Source organism: Amblyraja radiata, chromosome 15 (assembly GCF_010909765.2).
Source record: "Amblyraja radiata isolate CabotCenter1 chromosome 15, sAmbRad1.1.pri, whole genome shotgun sequence".
Taxonomy (NCBI): Eukaryota; Metazoa; Chordata; class Chondrichthyes; order Rajiformes; family Rajidae; genus Amblyraja; species Amblyraja radiata.
The window spans coordinates 28,827,045-28,852,384 of NC_045970.1; the positions used below are offsets into that span (position 1 = coordinate 28,827,045).

Consider the following 25,340-nt stretch of genomic DNA (forward strand, 5'->3'; position numbering starts at 1 on the left):
GTGTGTGTGTGTGTGTGTGTGTGTGTGCAGCCATTTTTGAGTTGTCTTGCTGCCAGCATTGCGTAATGTATTAAAGACTTCTGTTGCACCTTGAAGGCTCTCATGTTTTAGGCCGATCTAGAAAAAGAACACAAAAGTGGTGTCAGGAGTGGGACATTTCGGATTGCATCCAAAGACCCAGATAAGAGCTTATTTTTCGATTAAAAAACCCCCAAAACATTTTGGAGTTCTGTAGTGTACTCAAACTAACATGTCTCGGCAATTCGATCGTTTCGATCCTGAGCGAGAAAGGTGGTCGTCATATTTAATGCGTGCTGAGTTTTATTTTGAAAGTGTGACAATTACGACTGACCTGAGGAAGAAGGCTCTCTTGTGTTCATCAATGTCTCCAGAAACTTTTGCACTGCTTCAAAATTTATTTACAGAAGAAGTAACTGAAGTTTCATATGCTGAAATCACAATGGCTTTGCAGCTGCATTTCGAAGAAAGTCGAAATTTCCTCGCAGCTCGCCTCGATTTCTACCGTACAATGCAAAAGGAAGGGCAATCGATCAATGAATTTCTTGCCGAACATCACGCCCAGGCAAAGGCATGTGATTTTAAAACTCAATGCTGCGTAAAGTGGCAAGACAATGCGTTACGGGATAGACTGGTCATGGGCTGCAGGCACGCATTCATCCAGCAGGCGATTCTCAAGGAATCGGACGCCTCATTGAAGAATGTGCTGCAGTGTGCTAAGATGGCCGAGCTGCTGAGTAACGAACTGCACAAAATGGCCGGCGAAACAGCGTCGAAGCTCCCTCAGGAGGTGCATACAGTTCGTCAGACTCGTCTGCAACGCCAGAAACCAGTTGATCGATCCAGAGCAAATCCGGAGAAGGTGGGACAGTTTCAGAAGAGCCGTCCCCTTATGGGGGGGGGGGGGATCGAAACCCTGCTACCGGTGCGGCTCGACTGGTCATCATCACCGTGAGTGCCCATATATCGAGTCCGTTTGTTATGCCTGTTACCGAAAAGGTCAACTCCAGGCAGTGTGTCAACCTGTAGGAAAGCTGAGAAAGGGCAAGAAAGCGCAAAACACAGTCGACCAAATCGTGGAGTCCATTTCTATTGAAGTGTTCGGTGTGTCTTATGATCATCGACAAGCTGAGGATTTCGCTGCGGGTCTCGAACTACAGTTCCAGGTGGACACTGGTGCGGCTGTGTCGCTAGTGGGTCAGGACAACTGGGAGAGGATCGGATCGCCAAAACTGAAACCGGCCAACATCTACCTTTTCGGATATGGACGACAGTCCATTCCCATGAAAGGCAAATGCACTGTCGCCGTTTCCTGTAATGGTATGACACAGATGTTGCCGCTGATCGTCGTTGGTAAAGAAGGTACATCCCTGTACGCCATCGACTGGATCCATGCTTTCAAGCTTGACATGAACGCCTTGATCTCCGAATGGATCAACAATGGCATTGTCATCTACCTTGGATTGCAACATGGCCAGCAAGTGCGATAACAACCTGCAGAAGGTTCTTGACCAGTTTCCGGCCGTTTTCCCACCTGGACTCGGACATTGCACAAAGATGAAGGCATGGCTTATACTTAAAGACGATGCCATCCCTAAATTGTTCAAACCAAGACCAGTTCCTTTCAGTCGGATGGACGCCATCGACAAGGAACTCTGCCGTCTTGAAGAAATGGGAATTATCATCCATGTGGACCATTCCAAATGGGCCACACCCATTGTTGTGCATAAGCCTTGTGGCAAGGTGCGCATCTGTGGTGACTACAGTGACTGTAAACCCTCAATTGCACATTGATCAACACCTCAGACCAAGAGTGGACGAGCTGTTTGTCAAGCTGCAAGGAGGACAGTAGGTCTCAAAATTGGACATGTCCGACGCGTATCTCCAAGTGGAATTGGATGATGAGACAAGAAACCTGCTCGTGATCAACACACACAAGGGACTGTTCAGATACAACTGATTGTTGTTTGGACCGGCACTGGTGCCGGCTATCTTCCCGAAACTGGTCGACAATCTGGTTGCCGGGATTCCGTACATAGCCGCCTACCTGGATGACATAATTGTCACTGGCCGGACAGTGGATTAACACCTGCAGAACCTAAAACAGGTCATCAATGCACTGAACATCTACGGCATGAAGTTGCGCATGGACAAGTGCGCATTCTTCCGACAACAGGTCACATATCTCGGACATATGATCTTGGCTAGTGGTCTGAAGTCATCGGAAGAAAGAGTGGACGCCATTGTGAAATTGCCGACGCCCGAAAATATGAAGCAGCTTGAAAGCTTCATTGGCAATGCTCGCCCAGAAGACGTGTTTGGTCCACTATGACCCATTGAAGCCGATCTTGATGGCTGCCGATGCATCACCGTATGGTCTTGTAGCTGTAATCTCACAAACGACGCAGAACAGCAAGGAAGAACCAATCGCGTTTGCCTCCAAAACGCTGACGACCGTCGAGAAAAACTACAGCCAAGTGGAGAAGGAAGCACTGGCGATCGTGTTTGGTGTCCGGAATTTCCACCAATATTTGAGTGGGCGACATTTCCTGCTGATCACCGACCACAAGCCGCTGCTGAAACCGCCAGAAGAGACTCCACATGGCCCGTCCCAGACCAACCATGGCAGCGAATCCACATAGATTTTGCCGGACCGTTCCTGGAGGACATGTGGTTGGTCGTCATGGACGCCCATTCGAAATGGCCACATGTTATCCAAATGAATACATATCCAACCACCGAAACAACCACATGCGCTCAACGATTTGTTCGCCATTTGGGGATTGCCCTTAACAATCGTAAGCGACAATGGACCCCAAATTGCCTCGTAAATGTTCGGTGACTGGTGCAAACATCACTCAATCGTGCATCTGACATCAGCACCTTTTCATCCACCCTCAAATGGTGAGGCAGAGTGGCTCGTCGGCGTTTTCAAGCAGACCATGAATCGTGCTGTAGGAATCTAAAAGAAATCGAAACAATTGGCATTGCGCGATTTCTTTCAGCAATATCGAACCGTTTCAAACTGCACTACTGGTCGAACTCCAGCGGAGATGATGCTTGGACATCAAGTGCGCTCTCCCCAATCAGTTTTGAACATGACCCGTAACTCTTATACGGCGCGCACTCAGCCAACGAAGTCGAACAAGTACAAATTCGACATTGGCAACCACGTCTTTTACCGCTATTATATGGCCAAGTAAAGCAAATGGTGCGCTGGCAGAATCATGGTTCACATTGGAACCAAAATGTACACCGTCCAAGGACAATAAGGACAATGCCGACGACATGATGACCAATTAAGAAGCCGCGTTCCTCTAGCGAAGACTGTACAGAACCTGACCAGAACCAAGCAGTCGGACACCCCGGTGCTGAATCGTGTGGATACTGGAGTGCCTGGCTTTGACGAAGTTCCGCCAGAAGAACTTCCCACTGATCTGCCTGTGGTCCTTCGTTGATCGACACATTGCAATCGTCGTATTCCCCCAAGGCGACTCATTTAGGAATAGAGACCTTCAAACTGGAAAGGGAGTGTGATGTTTGGTGGACTGTTTGGGGTGGAAGTATCTGTTGCTCCTCTCGTGCAGCAGGTGGGGCTGCACAGGACAAAGGGAGATGTTTGGTATATAGCTTTTTCCTGTCTGTAGACGGCGAATGTGCAGCCATTTAGAGTTGTCTTGCTGCCAGCATTGAGTTGCACCTTGAAGACTCTCAAGTTTCATGCAGACCTAGAAAAACACGCTTAATACCACGTATCACCACATGCATGCTCTTATCCTCTGCAACTGCATCGATTTGCTCGATAGTAAAGATGTGGTCTGCAGTTCTATTCTTTGCTGCCTTTAGTGTTGAAACAGAGGACTTTTTTTTCTTCCTTTCAGACTTTCAGAGGTCGCAAATTTCAAGGGCTCTTTCCATTACTCCTTGACCTTTCTTTGTCTTCACTTTCCTCTGACCACATATATCATCACCATCCCATCCCTTGCCCTCACTGATCCTCAACGATCAGTCATAATTGTAAATTCCACAAGGTTTCATTCAGGCTTGCATTATGTCTGGTGGCTGTGTTGTAATGGACATCTCAGTCATTGGGCTTTAATCAAGGGGGCTGACAAAAGCATGTTCAGAATCTACCATGACATCTATACATAACTAAAACTCTTATCTTGTTCTCTTCCGGTTTGCGTGGTTTTTCTATTTGTGCAAAATCGGTACACGATAGCGCTACGATTTCTCGCCAGCATACTCACCGTTCTCCAATGCTGCGAGTGCAACAAGTTTTATTCCCATCGATGGTACATTTTAAAAGTTATCAAGGTTTACAAATCTTAAAAACCGCGCATGCGCAGATTTGTCTCCTCTCCTGTCGGTAGCGTCGCGCGGATTGGTCTCCTCTCCTGTCAATCACTGGGACGGTCCGTCCCTTCCTACCGCATCGCGGCGTGCTCCTTAGCGTTTTGACTGGTGCTGAGGGATGCTGTGGGTGGCCAGCGGCGGTCTCCAACTGGACATAATTGTCGGACGGAACGGAAGCGGCACGGAGCCGGAGATGTCGGCCAAACAGAAAGCGAAGAATCTGATTCCAGCAGAGGAGAGTGACCGGTTACTGATCCACCCGCTGTGAGTCCCCACCGCACCGCCATCGCACTGTCATAAAGGCTCCAGCCCCTTCCCCTCTGGTCCCCATTGCTGGCGCTAGTCCCCCTCCAATGTGATACCCCCCTCTCGCCCATGGCTCTTTCGCCGTCTTTTCTCCGAGCTCTCTCCCCCCTCACCCCCTTCCCCCCACTCGCACACCCCTTCCCCCTCGCACACCCCCCACTCACGCACACCCATCCCCCCATGCTCACACTCCCCCCTCCCCCACTACCCCCCCGCCCACACTCCCCCCTCCCCCCACTACCCCCACGCCCACACTCCCCCTCCCCCCACTACCCCCCCCCTCCACACTCCCCCCCCCCCCCCCACTACCCCCCCCCCGCCCACACACTCCCCCTCCCCCCACTACCCCTCCGCCTACACACTCTCTTCCCCTCCTCCCCACAACCCCCCCACAACTCCCCCCGCCCACACACTCTCTTCCCCTCCTCCCCACAACCCCCCCACAACTCCCCCCGCCCACACACTCCCCCCTCCCCTCCCGCACACCCCCCCTCCCCCACCCACCGACACCCACCTCCCCTCCCACCCTACAACGCCGCACCACATACCCCCTTCCCTCACCCCCTCTCCTCCCCTCCCACACATGAAGAGGAGTGGGGGGGGGGGGAGGGGAATTGGGGCTATGGGGGAGTGGTGGAATATTGCATTGGGGGAATGGGTTGCGTTGGGAGAACGGGTGAGTGGTGGAATATTGCGTTGGGGAACGTGCCCAACGGGTCCCATTTGGTCTATTGTTTTCTTAAAAACTGTAATCAGAGCAATTAAACTCCTGAAAATAACAAGGAAGTCAAATTGGTTAAGTCAGATTGTTTCAGAGTGTGATGAAGAACTAAATTGTAACCTACTTTATGGTGCTTGCAGAAGTTACTGTTAACGTGTCAGAGGATTAGGCAGTATCTGTGGCATGAGACGTAGCAAACATCCTTTATCCACAGTTGTCGCACATTTCCATCATTTTCAGTTTTATTTCAGATTTCCAGCAGCTGGCAAGTTTTGATATCTTTAAAGCTTGGTGTTCTTGTGGCACATCTCCACCTTTAGTTTGCTTTAGAATTACCAATGAGCTAGTAAGATTTTTGTATAATTACCAATGAGCTATTAAGATTTTGTATAAACACTTGATGTTTACATTTGGGAAGTTGACGTGCTTATCTGGCTTTTTTAAGTTTAGTTTAGAGATACAGCGTGAAAACAGGCCCTTCGGCCCACGAGTCCACGCCAACCAGTAATCCTGGCACATTAACACTTTCCAACACACGCTGGGGACAATTTGCATACAACCAGCCAATTACGTACCTGTACGTCTTTGGAGTGTGGGAGGAAACCGAAGATCTCAAAGAAAACCCATGCGGTCACGGGGAGAATGTACAAACTCCGTACAGACAGCACCCATAGTCGGGATCGAACCCGGGTCTCTGGCGCTGCAGATGCTGTAAGGCAACAACTCTACCGCTGCGCCACTGTGGCCAGTGTTCTATGTGTTGCTCCTTTCACATACTAATGTGGTTGACTGTTCTAAAATGCCCTCTGAAGTAAACTAGCAAACCACTCTGCTGTATTAAAGTATGACTGCAGCAGTTCAACAGCTGGGCGATCGAGAAGTCACAGAAGCAAGATAAATGCCAGCTTTGCCATATCTCCAGGATAACCTGAAAGACGATCAAATAATTGGCCAACATCAAAATCATGAAATAGCCAATGCTTGCTTCTCTGCTTCTCTTCGGGCTAATGGTTCAACGACATGCCCTTAAACAAATTAGCTATTATTCCCTTGTGTTCACAAACAAAATTGTACTTCATGGCAATAATGTTTTATTAAAATTGTAATGTACTTGTTTTTTTTATTCACTGCATGAAGCTCGAGATTTATAGGTCAAGCCATTATGTTCATCCTGTTAGAGCATAATCAAGGAGATGGTGAAAGGTTTTGTGCAGGGCGCTGAATTTTTGTTATTCTTCACCACCTCATTTGTATTCAGTAAACTGTCAAACCATTTTTCCTACTGAGAAAGCTTGGAAACAAAACTGAAAGTTTACTTTAAGATGTGCTCTATATATGACCAATCGTTATCACTTTTTATTTAGCTGCAGACGCACAACAAGAAATGTATATGGATAGATATCCAACAGTCGTCAGAGTGTCAGGAGGAAAGTAAATCATTGAATTGCACTTCAGATCTCATGACATTAGTGATATGCTTGAGTTGTGCTGGTTGCACTGCATGTAATTTATATTCTGCTATTCACTGCTGTGTGCATTTTAATAGTAAGATTAAACGAGAACTTACCAGTTTGAAGTTTGATCTGTATTTTATGAGGAGTTACGATGAGGGATTACGTGAAGAAGCCCGCCAGGACGCATGCGTGTCATTCTTCAAAGCAGCGGTGTGAAATCACAGATAACTGTAATGACTAAACATAGTAAGATTAGAGAAGAGATACCAGTTAAGTATATGATCAAGGGTGGGAGCGGAGGGCACGTAATCCCTCATCGTAACTCCTCATAAAATACAGATCAAACTTCAAACTGGTAAGTTCTCGTTTAATCTTACTATTTTACTTCGGAGTCACGTGAGTGACTACGTGAAGATTTTAAAGCTCTGTGATTTCATGCCGTGGAAACGAGTCCACGCATCACGTCTGCCTTGATGACTGTAGGAGGAATTGTGTTAACATAATTTGGACATGAATTCGACATTGAAATCATAAAATTTGTTAACACAAAATTATAACCCCTTTTTATGGGTTTAAATTAATTTACAGAACTTAAAATTGTTTCTGCAAACGTTCCAGGTTTCATTACTGGTTTGTTGTAAAATAATTGGAATGTTTTTCCCCCAGACCATCCTGCTGCCTTGAGGATTTGGTCCATTGGTACATCCAACTCTATCGCTGCCGATGTAGCTGCAGCCCTGGTGGAATGAGATTTAAAAATATTAGTATACACCCCAGCCTGTGTTAGCACCTGTTTCAGCCATCTTGAGATGGTCTGGACCGTCACTCTTTTGTGTGGTTGCTTGTGGCTGACCAAAAGTGCCTTCTCATTGCCTCTTAGGATTTTCGTTGTCTCCATGTATAACGACAGATGTCTTACTATACAGAGACGGTCATCTGTTGGGTATGACCTAAATTGTATATTGAGGCCTGCTGATCCCTGTCTGTTCTGCTTTACTAACTCATAGATATGAAACGTAATATTTTCTGTTGAGGAAGTCATGTTGTCCAGTCTTAGTTTATGCAGTGACTGTACCCTCTGTGCCGTGACCAATGCCATTAGCATGACTGTTTTTAATATCAGTCTGTGTAGGGACAGAGCTGTTGTTGGAGACCAATTCATGAGTATCTTCAGGACAATACTTACATCCCATATTTGGGAGTACCTGGTTCTTGGGGGATTAGTATTAAAAATTCCCCTCATAAGTTTTGTTACCAGTGGGTGAGTCCCAACAGAGTAACGCTCTGTCCCCTGCTATAGGTAAGTCGATAGGGCACTTCTGGCGCAGTTGATGGCACTGTAACTGAGCCCCTCATCATAGTGGAGGCCTGCCAGATATTCCAGAACAGACGGGATGTTCATGTCTCTGTAGGTGATGTTGTTTTTATGGCAGTGCATCTCCCACTTCCTGATATAGACCAGATACTGTTTTTTGGTTGACTGTCTTTGGGCCGCCGAGATCATGTTCACTGTTCGCTCCGTCAGTCCCAGTTGTAGTAGAGGTGTTTTTAAACTCTACAAATTAATAAGTTCAAATGTTTATGGCATGGGTGGCTATCCCTTGTTACGGGATGTAGCAATAAATCTGGTCTATGTGGGATGGTGATACATGGTTCTAATACCATGTTTAATACCACTGGGAACCATGGTTGAGTAGGCCAATCGGGTACTACCAAAATACCAGACGCAGAGTCTTGTTGTATTTTGTTCTTTTCATTGCTTTGTAAATATTGATTGTAATGTCCAATTGTTTGATAATTTCGATTTTGTTAATATTAATGTCTTTAATGTCTTTACTTGTTCGGAATAAATAAATAAATAAATACATAAATAAGTTTTCCTTAATACCCGACTGATGAGGCAGAAAGGAGGGAATGCGTAAATAAACAATTTCCCCCCCCCAATGCAGCGAAAATACATCTGTCGCCCCAGGGTCTGGTTCCCATGAAACATAGTTTGATAACTGGTGGTTAAGTCTGGATGCAAATAGATCGATATCTGGTGTTCCATATTTTGCTGTAATATCAGCAAATACTTTTTTATTCAACATCCATTCGGTGTTTTCATTAAATTTGCGTGACCTGGTGTCTGCCACTAAATTTAGTCTTCCTGGTAGGTAAGTGGCTGATATCCAAATATCTCTCTGGATACACCATTGCCAAATTGTATTAGCCAGATTGTCACATGATGTCGATTTGTTTCCATCCATGTGGTTAATGTATGCTACCACGGTGGTATTGTCTATCTGTAGTCTAACATGCTGGTGATATGACCCAGTACACTATGACTTTAGGCCATGGAATGCACCCAACATTTCCAGGTAGTTTATGCCCAGTGCGAGTAATAATGATGCCTCCTGAGCAGTCCATCTACCTCCACAGCTGGTGATGGTATTGGTGGCTCCCCACCCAAGTGCACTGGCATCAGTTTGCAGTACCATGGAAGGGTTACTGACAATGATTGGATTGGAACAAAGCCAGATCTATCCACCATTTTAGTTCCATTTTAGCTTTGATTGGTAGTTTCATAGGTCTGTCAAAGTGACCTGCATTAATTTTGAGTGCTTGTATTTTTGCTCTCTGTAAGTTTTGGTAATGTAGAGGTCCAAATTGTGTGGCTGGAAAGGCAGCCAACATTTTGCCAATTACTTTTGCTACCAATCTGATGGATGGTTTGCTGATGTCAATGAGGTTATTGCAAGCCTCTATTAAATCTCTAGCCTTTCCCTTAGGCAGAGTCACCGACATGTGAACTGAGTCAATGGTGAACCCCAAATAGTCCATAGTAGTGGAAGGCGTTAGTTTAGATTTAACTGGATGGATAATAAATCCCAGTTTTCAAATAACTGTTTTGTGGCTGTTACAGTTTGTTTGGCCAATTCCAAAGTTTTGCCCACAATGAGTATGTCATCTAAATATGCCATGACCATGTGTTTACGTTTATGTAGAAACGCTAGGGCTGGTTTCAAAATTTTTGTGAACAGCCTGGGGGCTGATGATAGCCCATTTGGCAGTGCTTTATACTGCCAGTGTTGTCCCATTCAGTTGAATTTTAAGTAACATCTGTGGTCACCTTGTATAGGCACTGAATAATAAGCATCTTTTAAATCGATGCTGGCCATGAAGTAACCTTTGGAAATTAATTGTTTAGCATTAACAAAGGTTTCCATTTTGAAGTGAATATATTGTACAATTGTATTCAATTTTGTCAGATCTATGATGATGCGATAACCACCATCTTTTTTGTTTTTGGTAAATATATTGGACACGAATTCTAATGGTTCGTGTTGAGTTTTCTCAATTACACCTTTTACGTAAAGCCGCTCCAGTTCAGCTTGCGCTTTTGATTTTTCTTTATCAGAAAGCAACAACATTCGGTTCGGTATATTTTGAACTGGAGGGCTGTACTTGTGTATAAACTCTATTGTATATCCCTGGATACTGCTTAAGATGTAAGTATCGGTTGTTAACATGCTCCATGCATTCAGAAAAGAGTGTAATCTCCCCCCAACCTCCATGCTCCCTGTATTTTGTAGGGAACCAGACCCACCTACCTCCATAGTTACCAGTGGCAGATTTACTTATTTTTTTTAGGTTCTTCGCTGCTGTTGTTGCGCTGGTGTCTGGATTTTCGGTTTGGTTGGCGTTGGAGGTCCCCGCATCTTCCAAGAAGGCTGGCCTGGGCCATGGCCTAAAAAGACTCATGTTTTGAGTACCGGGCCTTCGAGCTTTCACCAGTTCTGCTGGTGGGTGCGTAGGGGTGCTGTCTTTGGCTGTAGTGGGTTTTTGTTGGAGTCCCTTTTATTAGTCCCAGGGTTTTTGCTTCCTCATCAAGCTCCTTGACTTGCTTCGATAGGTTGCCTCCAAACAATAGTATTGGTGGTTTTGTGGTCCCAGGTTTGCACAGTCCCTGCACCCCTTGCACACTTGTCTTTCCTTCTGTGGACCCCTCTTCCAGGTCAGCCCAGAACTGACCCGCAGTGCTCCCCTCTGATGAGGTAGAAGCACTGTGCAGCCCTTCAAGAGGTACTGCTGTGGGTTTATCATAGGACCCACAGTGACCTGACTCCATCTCCCGGAGTCTGTCACGTTGGAGCAAATGCTCCACACACCGCTCCATCTGGCTCCAGCGCTCTCGGTCGCTGGCCGCCCGCGGTTGTTCAAAGTCGAACTCCTCTGAGTCCACGACCTTGTTTGTTTTGTGTCTAGCCTTACCGCCCGGCTGCGTGGATCTGGCCGGTGCGGAGGCGACATCGGGCACAGCTGATCCCACTATCGGTGATCCGAGTGCCGCTGGCTGCTTCTGGCTGCCCGCTGCTCCGCGGTCCTCCCTCACCAGCTTTGTCGCAGCCCGTTGGTTTCTCCACCTGTAATCAGCATGGGAAAACACAAAAAGACCGCAGCTCTTACCTGCAGGTCCTGGTTTAAATTGTCGCTACGGGGGAACGTCGTTCCACCCCGCCTCCTCCGTTTTCGACTTGTCAAAAGTCGACGGCCTCATTCTGAATAGTCTCCCGCCCGGCCGTGGTGTTCTGGCCGGCGCGGGACAAAAAGTCGGCACAGCTGATCCCTTACAGGGCTTGTGCCTTCAGCTGCTGCTGGCTCCCGCAACTTCGCGGTCCTCCCCAGCCAGCTTTACTCGCAGCACTTGTGGACACTATTTTGTCCAGCTTCCCCCCCTGTGTAAAAACAGCGCGGGGACAAAAACTACCGCAGAGTAAATCACTTACCTGCAGGTCGCGGTTTCAAACTTACCGCTGCGGGGGAACGTTCCACCCCGCCTGTCGTTTCGCAAACGTGAAAGCGATATGACACGCATGCGTCCTGGCGGGCTTCTTCACGTAGTCACTCATGTGACTCCGAAGTAAAATACGCAGTTACTTGCTGGTTAGGTAACCGCTGTCAAGGTGACAGTTTAAGTAACATGCATTCTTATAGTGGCTTGCAACAACACAAACACGGCAGAATGGTGCAGCGATAGTGTTGTTGCCTTACAGCACCAGAGGCCCGGGTTCAATCCTGACCACAGGTGTCAACTGTACAGAGTTTGTACATTCTCCCTGTGATCGCGTGGGTTTTCGGTTGGGTTTTGGTTGCTCCGGTCTCCGGTTTCCTCCCGCACTCCAAAGACATACAGCTTTGGAGGTTCCCCAGCAACCACAGAAGATGCAACACCTATCGCTATACCTCCACCCTCGACTCTGTCCAGGGACCCTGACAGTCCTTTCAGGTTAGGCAGAGGTTCACTTGCACCTCCAACCTCATCTACTATATCCGTTGTTCCAGATGTGAACTCTTTTACATCTTTTACATCTTTTACATCTTTTACATCGGCGAAACCAAACGCAGACTGGGCGATCGTTTCGCAGAACAACTTCGCTCAGCCCGCATGAACCAACCTGATCTCCTGGTTTCTGGACACTTTAATTTTCCTTCCCGTTTCTACACACACCTTTCTGTCCTCGGTCTCCTCCATTGTCCGCGTGTGGCTAAATGGTCATTGCACACAGCTACCACTCTCTGAGTAAAGAAGTTCCCCCTCATGTTACCCCTAAACTTCTGTCCCTTAATTCTCAAGTCATGTCCTCTTGTTTGAATCTTCCCTATTCTCAATGGGAAAAGCTTATCCACGTCAACTCTGTCAACTCTGTCTATCCCTCTCATCATTTTAAAGACCTTTATTCACCGTGGGCACATGTCTGGGCAGAGGGCCGGGACGCTCCCGACAAGCAGCAGGCCTGACTCGCCCACCACGGACCAACCTCAGAGAACCCGCCCGGTAGGCCTGGCTCGCCGCCGGAAGACGCGGTCGGCGGGACCTCGCCCGAAGGCTCGGCGGGATCAAGAACCCACCTGACGGCTCGGCAGATGGCATAACCGGGAGGGAGCTGGAGAAGTTGGTTGCGAGGAACAAGGACCAGTGGGAGGGAGAACCGTGGTAACGCCTTCAGGCAAGCTGCAGGAGGCGCCCCTTGGATACGAAATGGCCGGTCAGGAGAGTAAAGGGACGTCTATTCACGGGAACTGTTCCAGTACTCCGAGCGCATGGCTGACTAGACTTTGAACTTTGAATAATGGCGCCAATAATGTCGGCGCCTGCATATGTAATATATGCAAAATGAATTTCACTGTGCAGTTACGTATGTGACAAAATAAAGCACTATTGACTATTGTGTTGCCCTTCTTGGAAACTGACTCAATTCTATATTGGTTACCATTTTACTTGTTGATCTGTTTATGGGGTTTTATAACTTTTTGATCTGTTTACACCATTTACCATTTTCCCTCTGGCATTGTATTTTCAAACTTGGATGCACAACCTATTCCTTCATCTGTCCTAGAAAGATAAAGTAGAATAGTATAAGCTAATGGTACTGGTTATTCTGTATATCAAAGGCACTGGGACAGAAAATCCTTGCCATATCCCACTCAAATTCTTGTGCATGGCTTTACCTAAGATTTATTTCAATCGCAGCTATTTCTTTTAATTCCCAAATTGTGAATTGTTCAATATGTTTTAAACAAATTGATAAGTACACCATTTCTGAAAGGATTGCAGGAAGAATCCAATTAACACCTTCCAAGTACTACATTAAACACTGTGAACTGGGTAATAGGGGTAGATTTCTAGTTTGCAAACATACAGTGCATTCAGAAAGTATTCAAATCCCTTTGCTTTTTCTTTATTTTGTTACGTTACAGCCTTATTTTAACTGGATTAAAGTCTTTTTTTTAATCATCAATCTACACACAATACTCCAGAATGAAGAAGCAAAATCAGGTGTTTAGAAATTTTTGCAAAGTAATTTAAAAAAAAACTGAAATATCACTTTTAAGTATTCAGACCCTTTGCTATGACACTCAAAATTGAGCTTAGGTTCATCCTGTTTCCATTGATTATCCTTGAGATGTTTCTACAACTTGATTGTAGTCCACCAGTGGTAAATTAAATTGATTGGACTTGATTTGGAAAGTGAAGGGGTCAGAATACTTTCTGAATGCACTGTATGCCTGATTTAGCAGCCAGCAGCACAGCACACCATTTCTAATTTCCATAGAGGTGTAGATCCTCCACATGCGATTTAGTCCCAATTTCATTCAGCTCTCGGTGCTGGTATCCTTGCATTGCCTTTTCATTGAACCATCTATCTCAACTTGTTCTTAAATAAATCCACATGAATTGCAATGGTGCCTTTTTGGTGTTCTATCAAAATACCAATGCTGTTTATGATTTGAAATCTTGCGATTTGCAATGCGTTCCATGTCCAAAAGGCCATTTATGTGAAGTGATGTAATATAACTATTCTGAGTACATGATGTACATTCAGTGAGATATTCATTGGGAAAATCCACTAACTCTATGTTTTTTATGAGAGGTTCTCCAGGCATCCCTTATATGTGAAGCTCCCTGGAGGATACTCTATAAACGTGGGATGTTTTTTCTGTAGGAAGGAACTGCAGATGCTGGTTTACATCAAAGATAGACATAATACTGGAGAAACTCAGTGGGACAGGTAGCATCTCTGGAGAGAAGGAATTGGTGATGTTTCGGGTTGAGACCCTTCATCAGACTGAGAGTCTAGTGCTGCGCTACATGAGCATGTTCACCTTATGACAGTGCTGTTGAATAACCTGACTAAATTATCGGAATGCAATGAGAAAACACCTAGAAAAGCGTAAAAATTTGAATTGGTAAAGAAGCAATTAATTTCTATGTTCCTTTTACCAGAAGTTTTAATTTATGTGCAATGCCTGTATTGTTATAAAATTAATTGTAGACCTAGAGTTTAAAAATATAATTAATCTGCATTTCCCTAAATTAATTGTATTTAAAAATGGGCTTCCAAATGAATGCATTTAATTTGTCAATGGAGAGTTATTCAAATAGTTTGTCACAACCATTTCATTTGAAATGCTTAGTGTTTTGATATTACTGTTGTTTGAAAGTCAAATTATGCACTGTCTTTCATTTCATAATGTTTTATACAACATATACAGATGCATTTTTTGTAAATTTACTCAACCAACTTAATGAAGTCATGCAAACAATATTGCATTTTAATGTAGATTTAATTGGAATATTTCTTTGAAAAGAGGCTTTGATGCTTTGGAAATGAGGAAATATTGGATGACAGCCCAAACCGAAATCGCAAATGGTGTCCTAAAAAACAGTAAATGTGTCAGAATGAATCTTCTTTTGTTAATTAGGACTGAATGATATTTCTGCGGCACAGCACATGCCTCATTTCTGACAAAGTAAAGAGAGGTGGAACTTGGATTTGTACAACATTATTCACAAAATCTTTTGTGTTGAATTTCAACACAAATTTTGAGATGGCTTCTTCTGTTCTTCTCTTAGACATGGCTGGGGAATGACTTGCTTCCACTCTAGTTCTGTAGGCTCTGACATGGCTGTGGGATCTGCAGCCTAAGCTGGGGCAAAATTAGGGTGAATGGATTTCTTGGGAAGTATCATCTTACTAATGCCATTTTTGCTGGGTTGCTGCAGATTCAGATTCTCTCATTGACATCATAGACCCTCCCTCCCCATTTTGATTGATTATGGGCCAAGGACTTCAGTGAGGCGATGATTTTGTTGCATTGTTTCCCAAGGAGATTTTGTGAACATCTTTGTAGCAATTACTCTCCCTACCAGGTCATCTCGTGCTGTAATGGAACTCTGGCTAGCATGTCTGTTTCAGGCATCCTGTGTTGTGACCGAGGAGGTCTGCTCTTTGGAACAAGCTGATTGTAATTAGAACCTTATCTCTAGAAAGGATACTGATCCCTCTTTGCTTATCCTGCCTGTAAATTTGGAGTATTTTGTGCTTTGGCAGTGCTTTGACATAACCCTGGTGGATAGTCCATGTGTCTGTGGCATACAGGGGAGCTGAGATCATGGAAGCCTGGCAGACCATGGGTTTGGTGCCGCCCTACAAGGTAGTAGCCTGACAGTTTGGGCTCTTGGTCTTCAGGCAGTCAATAGCTTTTTTTATTCAGGGAGCCAAAGACTCTGTAGCTGCACCAGAGGCAAAGGTGACTTTCATCATCGACGTTTGCTTTTTCTGGGAAGTGACTCCTGAGAATGGAAAGTGTTCCGCATTTTCCAAGATCGCAATATGGACCTTTTGTTTTGCAGGTTGGTATTATGCATTGGGATCAGGTTGTTGCATGACCTTTGTTGCCTGGATCTTTGGTGTAAGGATTATTTTCTCATGTGTTTTAGTGAATGATTCAACGATGACTGTGTGCGTGCACACATGCCTGCATTCAAGCATCATCTTTGTATGGCAGCTCAATGTCTACAGTTGGAATAACCTCGGTTCAGGATTGGGGGTAGTTAAAAATGTTGGACAATTTCCAATGCATCGAATGCATCTTACCGATGACAATTAACTGCAAAACTGTACGTCTTTGCAGGGTAGCACCCGGAGAAAACCCATGCGGTCACAGGGAGAACATATCAACTCCGTACACATCGCACATGTAGTCAGGATCAAAAACGTGTGTCCGGCATTGTAAGGCAGCAACTCTACCGCCGTGCCACCCTTCAGGGTGGTTGCCCTACAACAGGAAGCTTTTTGTTGGTCAGGTGAAATGCTGTGGAAGTCGTCATTGGGTATTTTTAAGGAGGCGATTGACCGATACTTGATTGGTGAGGGTGTCAATGATTTTGGGGAGAAGGCAGGAGAATGGGGTGGAGCAGACTCGATGGACCGAATGACCTACTGCTGCTCTGTTGACCTGAACATATATTGCACTGAATCAGGTTCAGAAAACCATTAAGAGTGATGGCACAGCTTTGTTTGGCACCGGTTGGCACTGGAATTAGGTATATGATGGACCATTAGTTAGAACATTACTTGCATGCTATGAACTTGACAAAGGATATAGATTAATTTCTGTAGACTACCAAATTTGAGAATGATTCTCCACAGTCCTATTTGATAAAGTGAGTTAAAGAGCTTTCAAGGTTAGAAGAGTCAATGAGTTGTGCTGAATATTACCATCTGCATTTGTCCTGGAGTTCTCATGTGGTGAAGATAATATGCATTTTTGTCTCGAGATGGACAAAATCATCGCTGTGTTTCAAGAAGCAGCCAGCGAGACAGTAACCTGTGGCATTAAAGGTGTAGTTTTGTCTTCACTTTGGTTACTCCTGTGAAAATATTAAATTTCTATCTTCACCAAACCCAAAACGTTGACTGCCCATTTCTCTCCACAAATTCTGCCTGACCCACTGCATACCTCTGGCAATTTGTGTTTTTCTTTCCGATTCCAGCATCTGTGGGCTTTTGTTTCTCCAGCCTTAGTAACTACTTTCCTCATGATCAAACTATTCTGTACTCTTTCCCTACATGTGAAATGACACCCAGCATATATTTCAGTTATAATGGCCTTTTAAGAGGTACAAGCTAATATGAGGATTGATTACCTTGCTGCCAAGAGCATTGGCTACCAAGCAGATACAGTACTCTACATAATGTTTGGAACAAAGACCCATCATTTATTTATTTGCCTCTGTACTCCACAATTTGAGATTTGTAATAGAAAAAAAATCACATGTGGTTAAAGTGCACATTGTCAGATTTTATTAAAAGCCATTTTTATACATATTGGTTTCACCATAAAGAAATTACAGCAATGCTTATACATCGTTTCCCAATTTCAGGGGACCATAATGTTTGGGACACATGGCTTCACAGGTGTTAGTAACTGCTCAGGTGTGTTTAATTGCTTCCTTAATGCTGGTATAAGAGAGCGCTCAGCACCCAGTCTTTCCCCCAGTCTTTCCATCACCTTTGGAAACTTTTATTGATGTTTATTATCAACATGAGGACCAAAGTTGTGTCAATATAAATCAAAGAAGCCATTATGAGACTGAGAAACAAGAATAAAACTGTTAGAGACATCAGCCAAACCATAGGCTTACCAAATTCAACTGTGTGGAACATCATTAAGAAGAAAGAGACAACTGGTGAGCTTATTAATTGCAAAGGGACTGGCAGGCCAAGGAAGACCTCCACAGCTGATGACAGAAGAATTCTCTCTATAATAAAGAAAAACCTCCAATCACCTGTCCGACAGATTAGAAACACTCTTCAGGAGTCGGGTGTGGATTTGTCAATGACCACTGTCCGCAGAAGACTTTTAAAAAAAAATTTTTTTATTTTATTAGAAGTAAGTACAATCATATGGCACCAAAGTGCCTAATATATATTTTCATAATACATTTTATGTACAGCTTCTTATTTTTTTTGTTATAATAAAGAAAGATGAGAATAAGAAAAAGAAATTAGATAGTAAAGGATAGAAAGACGTGAGATATATAATGTGTGAAGAAAAAGAAAAAAGACGAATGAGCGAAGAAAGTTGCGGAAAAGAAAATAGAAAAAAGAGAAGACTTAATGAACAGAAATACAGATGCTACTGCAAGATGCAAACCACTGGCTAGCTGCAAAAATAGGATGGCCAGGTTATAGTTTGCCAAGAAGTACTTAAAAGAGCAACCACAGTTCAGTCTTGTGGACAGATGAGATGAATATTAACTTACATCAGTGATGGCAAGAGCAAAGTATGGAGGACAGAAGGAGCTGCCCAAGATCCAAAGCATACCACCTCATCTGTGAAACACGGTGGTGGGGGTATTATGGTGTATGGCTGCTGAAGGTACTGACTTACTTATCTTCATTGATGATACAACTGCTGATGGTAGTAGCATAATGAATTCTGAAGTGTATAGACACATGTCTGCTCAAGTTCAAACAAATGCCTCAAAACTCATTGGCCGGGGGTTCATTCTACGGCAAGACAATGATCCCAAACATACTGCTAAAGCAACAAAGGAGTTTTTCAAAGCAAAAAAATGGCCAATTCTAGAGTGGCCAAGTCAATCACCTGATCTGAACCCAATTGAGCATGGCTTTTATATGCTGAAGAGGAAACTGAAGGGTGCTCTGAAATAGGGGGACTATTGGGCCTATTTAGGCGACTGTAGGAGACTTTGCAGTCGCCACATTTTCGCGGGTGGATGCCGGGAAGTCGCCTTCATTGTCGCGAGGAGTTCCCACATTTTGGAAACTAGTCGCGGCCTCATTATGGTTGCCGAGAATTTTTCAACATGAAGGAGATTAGTGAGAATTCTCGAGCCGTAGGTGGGTCGCAAGGCGGTCCTAGTGGGTTGCCAGGAGGTCGAAGGTTCTCGTAGGTTGGAGCCGGTGCTGACTGGTGAATTTCATTGGCTCATTGGGGGGGGAAAAAGGTAAGCAGTAGTAGGTAAGAATCAAGGAACCGATCGGTAATGTTAAATGTCTGCCGAACTTCAAGGCCGTGTAACTCTGGCTTCTTAAAAGTTGTCTCTTCTCCTTCTCCCCCTCTCCCCCCTCTTTTAAAGGACTTATCTTACACTGTGCTTTATCTGACTTAATTACAGCGCCAACCTTCCTGTTCATCGCGGTTTGTGTCTGTATCTCCCTGGCTTTGCACCGTGGGAATTTTTTAGGCAGCGCTCCCTCGCTTGCCCTGGCACCCGCCTTTGCGATGTGTTTGTGTGTGTGTTCCGCTCTGACAGTCACCGTTCCAGTTCCCGGTTTTTCAGGCGACTGCCGGCAACTTGACAGTCGCCGACAGTCCGCTGAAAAATCGCCTAAGTGGGATAGGCAAATTAAACGCTGTTGTAATTTCTACATGGTGAAACCAAAATGTATAAAATTGGCCTTTATTAAAATCTGACAATGTGCACTTTAACCACATGTGATTTTTTTTCTATTACAAATCTCAAATTGTGGAGTACAGAGGCAAATAAATAAATGATGGGTCTTTGTCTTAAACATTATGGAGGGCACTGTACATTCAGCCAGGAAACAGGGAAGGGCATACTTGAGCATGCAGACTAAAGCTGGCATGTTGCCCCTGGTGCATTCAAGTGGCATAGATTGAAATACTCAGTGTATGTTCTTGGGTGTTGCCTAGTTTAACCCCATCTTTGCCTTTTCAGTTGAAAGATAAATATTGGGCAGGTCTGATGACTGACAATCTATTGTTCTTCGAATAGTGCAGCGATTTTTTTCTATGCCTACCAAAAGGGCAAGTGTGCATTTTCATTGATATCTCAAGCAAACGGTATAAGTTATGACTGCTCAAAGCTCCCGCATTGCAAGGGCCTGGTTAGAGTATTTGCTCATCTCTATGGATGTGAATTTAAAGATGCTGGTATAGCTCCCACAGCGACCTTTAAATCAAGGTGGATGCAGCAAAGTGCACCCCTATCCCAACCACAAATTCATATAAATCTTTTGGTAATTGTTTGACATGAGCAAACCAGTCGCGTATATCCATTTATTTGCTATATTTTGGTTAGGGAAAAAAAAGTAACATCATTAATAATGTCACTCACATCAGTATGGCATCTCACAGACAGAGAGCTCTCATCCTTATGTATATTAAGATTTGAAGAAAAATAAATCAGTTTCTACATTTTATGCAGCAGTGCACTACCATTCTCATCGAACAGAGAAATTCCTTTCATATATTAAAACCTTTATATGCTCTTTAGAGTGTTCCCATTTTATTATACCTCTGAAAGTAGAAAAGACACTTTGTAATATACTACTGAAATGACTTGACTATGTTTAAACATTATTATAGTCATAAATTCCATTGCTAATTATGTAACCTCAGCAGCAATATTTTTAATATATTCAATGGTTGTAGGGAACATTGGGAAGGTCAGCATTTATTGCCCATTCTTAATCGCTCTTGTGAAAGTAATGATGAGCTGCCTTGTTGAACTGCTCATGGCTGTTTGGTGCAGCTGAGTGACTGGCATGGCTGTTTCACAGAGCTGTTAAAAATTGACTGCATTGCTCTTCTTACTCAGACTGGACTTACAGCAGATTTCCATCCCCAGACAGCACATTTTAGTCACTTTAAGAATAATTTGAAGTTTCAAGAGAGGATTTGCAAGGATGATATCAGGGGCAAGGGATTTCCGATGCAAGCTGGCAAAGCTGGTTTTGCTCCCTTGGAATGAGGAAGTTTGAAGGAAGATTTGATAAAGCTGTACAAGATAATTTGAGGCTTAGAAAAAATAGAGAAAACCTGTTTCCATTGTGGATAATTCATGGATTGAAGGTGGTGGGAAAATGATCCAAGGGGAATGTGATTTCTTTATGCATGAGGACCTTCAGCCTGAACTGTTTCTCTTTCCGCATATGCTGCTTGACTGCTGAGTTTTTCCAGTTTTTATTTTTAGCAATACTGCTTTTGTTAAATTCCTGTGCCTTTTAAAGGTGATGAAAACAGCTTTGTAGGGGTTTCAAAAGGGAATTTGATAGGCATGTGACAAAATAATTTGCTGATGAAAGTGGAGAGCAAAGGGCCTGGCTCAATTTCTGTACAAAGAGCAGACGTTGACTTGGACTGCATGGCTGCCTTTAGTGCCATAACATTGATTTTATTCTATAAAGGTTAATTGTCTCAGATTGTACTTTTATAACAACATAGCAATTTCTAATCACCATAACTGAAAGTAATTTTGTTTTAAACTCCAAATTAATTTAGTTAATTCAAATTATCTGCTCTCTATAAAGGAGTTTGAACTCATCTTTAATTTTCAAACGTGTAGGAAGGAACTGCAGATGTTGGTTTAAACCGAGGTTAGACACAAAATGCTGGTTTTACTCAGCGGGACAGGCAGCATCTTTGGAGAGTAGGAATGGGTGACGTTTCAGGTCAAGACCCTTCTCAACCCATTTACTAATGCAAATAATTCCATAGTCAGCATCAAGCTTATTATGTTAATGTTAAGTAAATAAAGTTGAAGTGAATGAAAATACCACTAGTTTTGGATACGTAATAGAGAATGAGGCAGGAGGGTGATGATTTGCTGCATGAGTTGTTGATTCAGTGTTTGTTTAGTGCATGAACTTTCTCCTTTCTGCTTAATAACCCCTCATCACACCACTACCTAATGTCTGAATTAGAGCTCATTGCAATTGTTTCCTTAATTTTCCTCCCTATTTTCCCCATGCCAAAATGTGATAGTTCATTAATATTGCATGTGCACTTTACCTTGTATTATCCTGTTCTTTTATGCCTAGACCTTTTCCTTTGCTGTTTTACCTGATCATTAATAAGTATGTATATTTTTAAATGGTATATTTAAAAACAAAAGAGCAAAACATATTCGACAGATTTTAATCAAAGAAGCCCGTTGATGAAAATAAATATTACGGCAGTGTATTTTATTGGTTAGTGTTTGGGTAATCAGTGCAGTCATCTTGTAGTCTGTTTTAATCGGAGGTTTTGCATTGTTCAGTTATTGGCTCTCTTGGCAATCACAGGTATCAAAGTATCAAAGGTATTTTATTGGTCACATTCACATACACCGAGGTGTAATGAAGTGAGATGCTTTTTGCCATTTTGCAGCACACAAAAAAAGAATACAGACATAACACCAATGAGAGTCTTAAACACAAAGAACATCCCCCCACAATGGCTCCCACCATGAGGGAAGGCACAACGTCCAGACCCCAACCCCAGTTCACCCATAGCCGGGCCTATTGAGGCCTCCACAGTTGCCTCTACGGAGGCCCGATGTTCCTGGCTGTTCTCGCCGGGTGGTGGTGCTCCAGCGTCGGGAGAGTCCTCACAGCGGCATGGGAACCCTGGAACGGCCGCCTCCTTACTGGAGGCCGCGGCTTCCAAAGCCGACAAGGCCGCGCTGGTTGGAGCTCCACAACTGGCGATCTCTTCGCGAGATCCCAGGCTCCCGGTGTAAAGTTCAGCGTCGCCGCCCGCAGCTGGCCGCTCCACAGTCCCGCAGCTCCACGATGTTTTACCCGGCGGTCTCAGCTCACCGGAGCTCCAGCGCGGCAACCTAGGCAAGGCATCGCCCGCTCCACGATAGCGCTCCAGCACTGTGCCGCCGCCGAAGCCGAGGTTCTGGGCGGTCCGCAACAGGAAACGCCGCTCCAGGCCCGCTGGTAGGCCACGAGGACGGGTCGAAGCTGCAGCCCGGAGAAAAGCTGCCTCTCCGACCAGGTAGGGACCCTGAAATGCAGTTTCCCCTGTCTACGTCTTCATAATGACCGAAAAAATATTAAATGCCAGAGAAGGCTAAAGGGCCTGTCCCACTTACGTGTCCTTGGCACGCAAATTACGCAACCTCGTGGTCGTGTTGGGCCGCGACGGTCCCGCGAAGGTCGGATGCAATTACATGCATTCGCACAGCCGTCTGAAGCGTGTGACGTCATTTGAAGATGGACACAAAGCTGGAGTAACTCAGCGGGACCGGCAGCATCTCTGGAGAGAAGTAATGGGTGATGTTTCGTGTCGAGACTTCTTCAGTCTGAAAAGAAGGGTCTTGACCAGAAACGTCATGCATTGCTTCTCTCCAGAGATGCTGCCGGTCCCGCTGAGTTACTCCTGCATTTTGTGTCTATCTTCAATTTTCTTGGCGACCTCTCTGGGAGTAGAAGTGGGGGCAAATCCAGACCGTAACGGCCGTGAGCCCCAGGCCGAGTTCGGCGGTTGTTTGCCTGCTTCTGCTGCTGTTGAAGGTAAGACGTTGCGTCGCGCCAGGGTCTTGGGTCTGTCCCACTTTGGCCATCAGTTCCACGACAGGCCGTTGGCGCGCGAAGATTTCGCTCACCACAAAGATTTTGGGCCCCGTTCGATGTCGCGCACAACTAATTTCCCCTCCGCGCTTCTAAGTGGGACTGGCCCCGCGCGGCCAAACGATGCCCGTGCGCCTCAATGCGACCACGAGGTCGCGTAAATTGCGTGACAAGGACATGTGTGGGACAGGCCCTTTATGGTATTGTGAAATAGCTTTATATAAATGAAGGCAATACCATCAGTAAAATCATTAGCACTTTGATTATTTAATGAGGAAATGTTAGTGATAAAGTTGTTGAGGCAGGATTAAAGTTGTGTGGATCATTTCCAAAACCTGATAGTTGTAGCAAAGTAGGTGTTCCTGAACCTGGTTACGTGCGAATGTCGTTTAACTTTCAAGAAAGTTGAGGTGCTGGCATGCCCTCATGGTGATTATATCTGTGCTGAGCCCAGGACAAGTCTTCTGAGGCATTAATGCTTAGAAATTCGAAGCTGCTAACTTTCTCCACGGTGGATCCACTGACACGTGGCCTTCTGGCTTTTTGAAGTCGGAGATTAGTTCTTTAGTATTGTTGAGATTGAACGAGAGGTGGTTATTGTGGCACTGCTCATATAGGCATTCTGTATGCTGACTTGGCCGCACCCTCGATTCAGCCAGCTACAATGGTATCATGGTGGATTTGTGGATGGCATGGAGCTGTGTTTAGCCACACAGTCAAGGGAAGAGCTGAGAGCTAAGCACGCAGCATTGAGATGTGCCTATGATGGTCCGAGAAAGGGTATTATCACTGATCTGCTCTGATTGTTGTCTTCCAATAATAAAATCAAGGAATCATTTACAAATGGAAATATAGAGGCCCTGGAGTTGGTGGTGGGTTTGGAGCTGATTATTGTGTTAAGTGCTTAGCTGTAACCCAGAGAGTTGTGAAACTGTGGAATTCTCTGCCACGGAAGGCAGTGGAGGCCAATTCCTTGGATGATTTTAAGAGAGAGTTAGATTTAATTCTTGGGGCTAAAGGAATCAAGGGGTATAGGGGAAAAAGCAGGAACGGGGTACTGATTTTAGATGATCAGCCATGATTATATTGAATGGCGGTGCTGGCCCGAAGGGCCGAATGGCCTACACCTGCACCTATTTTTCTATGTTTCTATAAAACATTAGCTATTCCTTCTCTCCAGAGATGCTGCCTGTCCCGCTGAGTTACTCCAGCATTTTGTGTTTAATCTTCAAACCATTAGTCCAGAGACTGGATCACAAAATCAGAAGTGTAATCAATACCATATACCCGACTCTTCCCATATGTTGGCACTGTGTCCCTACCAGTATTGATTGAATTGTCTCAGTTAGTTAATTATGCAACAGCATAACTTCAGTTACATCACTGAAAGTGCCACTTCTTTGTATTTGAAGATGTGTCATTGTTATTAATTAGCTGGGATGTGAAACAATGAGGTGCATATGCCTCATGCCTGATAAAAAATGTTCTTAATTAATGTCAAAAGAGATTTGACTAATTTATGACAGCTTATCGGACAGTCTGAACTCTCCCTTTCATCACATATATAAACAAAATATTTTTCATTGCTTCTCTATTTTTAAGTGAGTAGTCTTTTTCTAACAAGCTGTTTAACTCCTAATCCAAGCAGATTCATATGCAGTTTGAAAATAATTTTGTACAATATTTATGTAGGATAATTCCTGTTTTTGAATCGTGCAACAGGAAAATGTTCTTTCATGCTCACTTACAAATCAATTATTGAAATAAAATTGATAGAATTAATTTTACATTTAAAGAGAAAAATGTGTTGCCCTGTTAGTCATAAGA

At 44.3% G+C, this 25,340-nt stretch overlaps 1 protein-coding gene across 1 annotated transcript in view; it reads left to right on the forward strand.

Annotated features, from left to right (window-relative positions):
* Positions 1 to 25,340, forward strand: part of atrnl1 (attractin like 1) — a 720,322-nt gene that overhangs the window by 356,995 nt on the left and 337,987 nt on the right. The gene's annotated exons all lie outside the window — the stretch shown is intronic.